This window comes from Lipotes vexillifer, unplaced genomic scaffold, assembly GCF_000442215.2.
Source record: "Lipotes vexillifer unplaced genomic scaffold, Lipotes_vexillifer_v1.1 scaffold810, whole genome shotgun sequence".
Classification (NCBI taxonomy): domain Eukaryota; kingdom Metazoa; phylum Chordata; class Mammalia; order Artiodactyla; family Lipotidae; genus Lipotes; species Lipotes vexillifer.
Genome location: NW_006797357.1, coordinates 1,173,082 through 1,181,433, shown reverse-complemented (window position 1 = coordinate 1,181,433; position 8,352 = coordinate 1,173,082).

The window sequence follows — 8,352 nt, the reverse complement described above, 5'->3', positions numbered from 1 at the left end:
GAAGAACAAAAAAACCCCAAAGTTAGCAGAAGGAAAGGAATCATGAAGATCAGATCATAAATAAATAAATAAGTAAATAAAAAGAAATGAAGGAAACGATAGCAAAGATCAATAAAATAGAAGCTTGTGCTTTGAGAAGATAAACAATACTGATAAACCGTTAGCCAGACTCATCAAGAATAAAAGGGAGAAAACTCAAATCAACAGAATTAGAAATGAAAAAGGAGAAGTAACAACTGACACTGCAGAAAAACAAGGGATCATGAGAGATTACTACAAGCAACTATATGTCAGTAAAATGGACAACCTGGAAGAAATGGACAAATTCTTAGAAATGCACAGCCTTCTGAGACTGAACCAGGAAGAAATACAAAATATGAACAGACCAATCACAAGCATTGAAATTGAAACTGTGATTTTAAATCTTCCAACAAACAAAAACCCAGCACCAGATGGCTTCACAGGCGAATTCTAGCAAACATTTAGAGAAGAGATAACACCTATCCTTCTCAAAGTCTTCCAAGATATTCCAGAGGGAGGAACCCACCCCAACTCATTCTATGAGGCCACCATCACCCTGATACCAAAACAGGACAAAGATGTCCCAAAAAATAACTACAGACCAATAGCACTGATGAACATAGATGCAAAAATCCTCAACAAAACACTAGCAAACAGAATCCAGCAGCACATTAAAAGGACCATACACCATGATCAAGTGGGGTTTATCCCAGGAATGTGAGAATTCTTCAATATATACAAATCAATCAATGTGATACACCATATTAACAAATTGAAGGATAAAAACCATATGATAATCTCAATAGATGCAGAGAAAGCTTTTTGACAAAATTCAACACCCATTTATGATAAAAACTCTCCAGAAAGTAGGCATAGAGGGAACTTACCTCTACATAATAAAGGCCATATATGACAAATCCATAGCCAACATCATTCTCAATGGTGAAAAACTGAAACCATTTCCACTAATATCAGGAACAAGACAAGGTTGCCCACTCTCACTACTATTATTCAACATTGTTTTGGAAGTTTAAGCCACAGCAATCAAAGACGAAAAAGGAATCCAAATTGGAAAAGAAGAAGTAAAACTGTCACGGTTTCCAGATGACATGATACTATACATAAAAAATCCTATAGATGCTACCAGAAAACTGCTAGAGCTAATCAACAAATTTGGTACAGTAGCAGGATACAAAATTAAGGCACAGAAATCTCTTGCATTCCTATACACTAATGATGAAATATCTGAAAGAGAAATTAAGGAAACACTCCCATTTACCATTGCAACAAAAAGAATAAAATACCTAGGAATAAACCTACCTAAGGAGACAAAAGACCTGTATGCAGAAAACTATAAGACACTAATGAAAGAAATGAAAGATGATACGAACAGATGGAGAGATATACCATGTTCTTGGATTGGAAGAATCAACATTGTGAAAATGACTCTACTACCCAAAGCAATCTACAGATTCAGTGCAATCCCTATCAAACTACCAATGGCATTTTTCACAGAACTAGAACAGAAAATTTCACAGTTTGTATGGAAAGACAAAAGACCCCAAAAAGCCAAAGCAATCTTGAGAAAGAAAACAGAGCTGGAGGAATCAGGCTCCCACACTTCAGACTATACTTCAAAGCTACAGTAACCAAGACAGTAAGGTACTGGCACAAAAACAGAAATATAGATCAAAGGAACAGGATTGAAAGCCCAGAGATAAACCCACACACATATGGTCACCTTATCTTTGATAAAGGAGGCAAGAATATACAATGAAGAAGAGACAGCCTGTTTAATAAGTGGTGCTGGGAAAACTGGACAGCTACATGTGAAAGAATGATATTAGAACACTCCCTAACACCATACACAGAAACAAACTCAAAGTGGATTAAAGACCTAAATGTAAGGTCAGACACTATAAAACTCTTAGAGGAAAACATAGGCAGAACACGCTATGACATAAATCACAGCAATATCGTTTTTGACCCACCTCCTAAAGAAATGGAAATAAAAACAAAAATAAGCAAATGGGACCTAATGAAACTTAAAAGCTTTTGCACAGCAAAGGAAACCATAAACAAGATGAAAAGACAACCCTCAGAATGGGAGAAAATATTTGCAAATGAGGCAACTGAGAAAGGATTAATCTCCAAAATTTACAAGGAGCTCATGCAGCTCAATATCAAAAAAACAAACAACCCAATCCAAAAATGGGCAGAAGACCTAAATAGACATTTCTCCATAGAAGATATACAGATTGTCAACAAACACATGAAAGGATGCTCAACATCACTTGCATTAGAGAAATGCAAATCAAAACTACAATGAGGTATCACCTCACACCAGGCAGAATGGCCATTATTGAAAAATCTACAAACAATAAATGCTGGAGAGGGTGTAAAGAAAGGGAACCCTCTTGCACTGTTGGTGGGAATGTAAATTGATACAGCCATTATGGAGAACAGTATGGAGGTTCCTTGAAAAACTAAAAGAAGAACTACCATACGACCCAGCAATCCCACTACTGGGCATATACCCTGAGAAAACCATAATTCAAAAAGAGTCATGTACCACAATGTTCATTGCAGCTCTATTTACAATAGCCAGGACATGGAAGCAACCTAAGTGTCCATCGACAGATGAATGGATAAAGAAGATGTGGCACATATATACAGTGGAATACTACTCAGCCATAAAAAGAAACGAAATTGAGTTATTTGTAGTGAGGTGGATGGACCTAGAGTCTGTCATACAGAGTGAAGAAAGTCAGAACGAGAAAACAAATACCGTATGCTAATACATGTATATGAAATCTAAAAAAAAAAAAAGAAAAAATGGTTCTGAAGAACCTAGGGGCAGGACAGGAATAAAGACACAGACATAGGGAATGGACTTGAGGACATGGGAAGTGGGAAGTGTAAGCTGAGACGAAGTGAGAGAGTGGCATGGACATATATACACTACCAAATGTAAAATAGATAGCTAGTGGGAAGCAGCTGCATAGCACAGGGAGATCAGCTCAGTGATTTCTGACCACCTAGAGGGATAGGGAGGGTGGGAGGGAGACGCAAGAGGCAGGGGATATGGGGATATACGTATATGTATAGCTGATTAACTTTGTTATACAGCAGCAACTAACACAACAATGTAAAGCAATTATCCTGCAATAAAGATGTTAAAAAATAAATAAATAAAACAGCTGTTGTCCTCCCCAGTGTGTTGTCACTCAGCTATAACTAGGCCCAGGAATCAAGGTGCTCTATGAAAACTCCTATATGCCAAACTGTTGGGGAGTTACCCCAAGAAGCAGAAAGTCAGGCTACTCGCAGGCCCCCGGGCAGCTGTCCAGCCATTCATCACCAGAGGTTCTCCCTGCTCCCCTGAGCCCCAAGGTCCCCTCCACACTTCCTCATAGATTCCCACACTTTGTGGAAAATGGTGACAAAGAAATTGTAGATTGGTATGTATTTGTCCAAGATGACATTCTGCAAACAAATTTTGCAAGTCATTCACCTAGTCTCTGAGGCAGTGCCAGGACTTCATGTCTAACTATCCTCCCACGAAAGAGACAGAAACTGTAGCTGCCAAGTAAATAAATGGATTAGAGTGGGGGCAATCCACAGGGCACTGAGAGAGTCACGGCAAAGATCCAGATTCTCTGCAGCTTTCCACCCTTTGTAAACCCAGGCTGACTTGGGTTGACCAGCTCCCTCATTTTAAGGAGATAGTTTCAGACATCACTGTTACACAGACATTGCTATTGCACAGTGATTAATGGAATGGGCTCTGGAGACAGCCTGGATTTGCATTCTAGGTGCACAGTCAGCGAGCTGTGTTACTTAACCTCCCTACTCATCAGTTTCCCCATGTATAAAGTGGATAGTTGACAAAACTGCAAGAGATAATCACAGTGGCTGTCTTCTACTTGTATGTTAGTTATTATTAAAGATTAGTTCTTTCTTGTAGCTCAGCTATATGATAATTGCTGTTCCATCTTACTCTTTAAAAATGTTGCCACCAAATTAGAGATGAAGCTGGCCTTCCTTCTGGGGAGAGCATCTGGCCTGAAGAGAGTCTGTGACTAAATCCTTGAGGAGTCACTGCAAAGTCTGGGGTGGATCTGCAGAGCCTGGAGCCTCTCCTTCCACCCATGTTCCTCGTACGGTTTGAGAAGAGTGGAAGACTGGGGGAGTCACCTTGCTCCAGGTCAGCTGGACAAGTCCTGCGAGTACATAGGCAGGAAATTTAGCTCGTACCTGAGTGGTCTTCTGGAGGACACAGGCTAGCAAAGGGGCCAAAAGCCCTTCTCATGTGGAGGTTTCAAAAACAGTAAGATCCTTTACAAAAGGGATATAGATGGACAAAAGGCACAGTATTAGGAACAGAACCTTAGATGGGCAAGTGTCTTATCAAGTCTCTGATCCAACGACTCACCAAACTTTAAGGGCACTGGTCAGTTTTTGTGTCAGGCAGTACTGGGTTCAAATTCTTATTTATCAGCTACTAGTGGTGCAACTTTGGTCAAGTTATTTATCCTCCTGAACTTCAGTTTCCTCATCTGTAGATTAAGAATAAACAATTCCTCTTTCACAACAACAACAAATGGTGCCACTCTGGAGATATTCCTATTTAACATCTTAGTAAAACTACCTCTTTCATTATTTTCTCAGCTTAGTTGAAATTCTTCATTTCAACTAAACACATCCTAATGAAGCCTTTGTTTTCATAATTGGTCAGCTTACAGCACACACATACATATACACACACTTTCACTCCACACCATCCCCCTACACCTCACCCCACATCCCACTGCCCCAGGGTACCCTGGGACCCCAATCCCATCCCTTTCCAGATGTCAATTAAGAAGATAAAGAGATCTCATTCTCCATTTACCCTCAAACACCTTTTTGAGAGATAATTTAATCTGATCTAATAAAGTGGCCTGGTGGACAAAGCAAAAACAATAACTCAAATTACTTAGTGCCCACAGGAGCGCCCCAATAACTAGCTCTATTCTTCTCCAAAATCAATGTGGTTTTCATCCTCTGAACATTTACTGTAGTAGGATGGGGTGTGTCTAACTCAAACAGCTAGGGAGCTACCACTCCCTCCCCAACAGCTGTGCTTTCAAGTTGTGGTTCAGTTTCTGGCCACAAAACTGTGTCTATATTGCTCTCTATGAAGCTATAAAAAGTCAAATATACTATACATCTCTTCAAATTCACCCAGACCAAAAATAAAAGATCAGTTATCTCACAGACTATCAATAAAAATCTCAAAAAATCCAAATAAAAACAGAATAAACATTTAAAATACACTAAAAAGGAGTTTAAGTTTTTTTACATTATAACTCATAATTAGCCAAATTCTTCTGGACTGTTGATACGGGATATTTGGTAAACTGGCCAAGTTCAACAATACCTCTCCCTATAAATGGCAAGAATATACTAAAAGGTCACTCTTCTGTCAAATAATACAGAAAGCACAGGAAAGCCAACAAGGACTTTATTTTGTAATGTCCAAAAGTATAAAGAATAATATATATGAATCCCTATATATCTATCACCCAGCCCCCATCACCAGTTAATTATCAAATTTTGCCAATTCAAAAGACTTTTGAAAGGATGATTTTTTTTTTAAAGGATTAGATTTTTTTTTTTTTTTGGCTATGTTGTGTCTTCATTGCTGCACTCGGGTTTTCTCTAGTTGCGGCGAGCAGAGGCTACTCTTCATTGCGGTGCACAGGCATCTCACTGCAGTGGCTTCTCTTGTTGCAGAGCACGTCTCTAGGCACGCTGGCTCCAGTAGTTGTGGCTCACAGGCTCTAGAGCTCAGGCTCAGTAGTTGTGGTGCACGGGTTTAGTTGCTCCACGGCAGGTGGGATCTTCCCGGACCAGGGCTCGAACCCAGGTCCCCTGCATTGGCAGGCAGATTCTTAATGAAAGGTAGATTTATACCATCTTATACCATCATCTAAAGTATGTGTTTTCACAAAAAATAAAACAGGCATCTGGTTGTTTTGAGGGAGAGGAAAGACTGGATTAAATTTCGGAGAAACAAGAGGAAGGCGCTACATATGCTCTGGCCGAGAGTAAACTGCAGAAGTGTGTTGCCTTGAACTAAAGTCCTTGGCCTCTAGGTGCTGAGGGAGGCTGGGGAGGAGGGATTATAAAGTTCTAACCCCCTATGTTCCTGGGAAACAAGTCTCAGGCAGCTACAGCCCAGTCAGTCTCTGACTCACCGGCAGCAGATTTTCTTCCTTCTGACTCCATCCATTCCCCACCCCAGTCACAATAAAGAAGAAATCAGCCTTTCTCTCTGGGCTGCAACTGGCCAGGAATGTGAACTGCAGGTGATTCCAGGTTAGTCCAGGAGGTACACCAACATTGCTGAGTGCTGTCTATGTGCCAGGTAACACTTTACCCCAGCATTTCTCCACGCTGACTACTGCTTTATAATCACCTGGGAAATTTTGGGAGAAATGCCTGGGATCACCCCAGACTAAGTATCTCAGAGCGAGAACCATTACTTTACAGCAGTCCTTTCAACAGCCCAATAAGCTAAGTACCATTGTACTCAGAAAGGATGTGGATGTTAAATGACAGGGCCAGGATTTAGAGGCAGGGCTCTCTCATTTCCAAAATCCTGCTCTTCTCACTGACCACAGCACCGGACATTAGTATTTCTAAGTCTCTATTTAGGCCATAAGATCCATTCAGACAGTAACTCCCAGATCTAGCTCATGGTAGGTACTTTATACGTATCTAAAATTGAATGAATAAGTGAATGGATATTTCAGGGTTAAGTGGGTCCACATAGTCCAGATCAGTGAAACAAAGAATCAGATTGCAAATGTAGGCTCAGACTAACAAAGAAAAGTGCAAAGACTTTCATGCCTTCACCAGGGTTAAGTCTTATCCTATTAATTACCTCTTCAAGTATTTCTTCTGCCATCTTGCCTCTTTTCTTATTTGGATTCCAATTACATGACTGTTAGTTTGATATGGTCCCACAGGTCTTGCATGGCCTGCTCTGGGTTAATTTGTTTCTTTTTTTCATTTTTCTCTTTGTGCTTCAGTTTAGACAATTTTGATTGACTTATCTTTAAGTTCCCTATTTTCTCAGCTGAGTAAAGTCTCCTAATGAGCCCATCAAAGTGATTAGTCTTTCATCATATTTTTCATTTCCATCATTTCTATTTGGCCCCTTCTTAGTTTCCATCTCTCTGCTGATAGCCTTCCTATGGTCATACAGTTGTCCATCTTTGCCACTAGAGACTTTAACATAATAGTTATAATTATTTCAGTTCTCTTTCTGATAACTCTAACCTCCAAGTCATATCTGAGTCTGATTCTGTTGATTGCTTTGTCTCTTGACTGTGTGCTGTTTTCTTTGCTTCTTTGTGGGTCTCATAATTTGCAGTGTTTACTAACACTGAGGTAAACAGTTTCACGTCTGGATATGTGAATAACTCTTCTTTTTATAGGCCTCTACTGTGAGGAATTGAGTCAACCTAGTGAGGAGTTGATCCGGGTTTGCATTTATTGTTGCTACAGGTACCCTCAGGACACCTCAGGCTAGAAATGCCTCTGGCGTTACCTCATACTTTTGGCTGGGTTTGGGTTTCCAGAGAGCATTTCTCAATGTTCTGTTCTACTTCAGCCTTAGGCTTTGCCTATGTCCCTAAACCTCAAAGATACTTTCTCCCCTCATTTTTGCCTCCAGCTAGTAGTAGACTATTGCTATTTGTTACTCAGTTCTTGCTATCCTTGGGGTGGGAAGTGGGGAGACATTTTCTGTTGTCCATATTCAGGCCCAGTCCTAGGCAGGCATTGTGTACCTTAGTCTCAGGTGTGGGACCATCTCAGTGATCCTATCTCTGCCCCAGTGGCAGAGGCTCTTTTCCTGCCTCTCCCTCAGAAACAGAGGGTTGTTTTTTTTCTCTTCCCTTCTTCTAGCTACAATGTGTCTTCACCTCGACCCTGAGGATGAGAGTATTTGCTGCCCTTTCCTCAGAAACTTAGGGCTTTTGCTCTGTGAAGAAGGTAGGGGTAAAGCATCCTGGCAGAGCTTTGTGCCCTGCCTGCAGAGGTGGCCGCTCTTGTCCCCTGCACCAAAGGGGAGGCTCGTTCCAGTCACTGCCTTGCCCCCAGCTTTCTCCTGGTGAGGTCCATGGAGAAAAGCCTGCCAGCTAGTGTCAATTCTCCTTATGTCTGTAGCTCCCAGGGGCACTATATTTTTATGCTAAGCCACACTCAGCCCTTAGGGATTCATTTTAAAACTTACCTGAACTCTTCCAATCAGCTTCTATGATGTCCAGCACCTCTTCC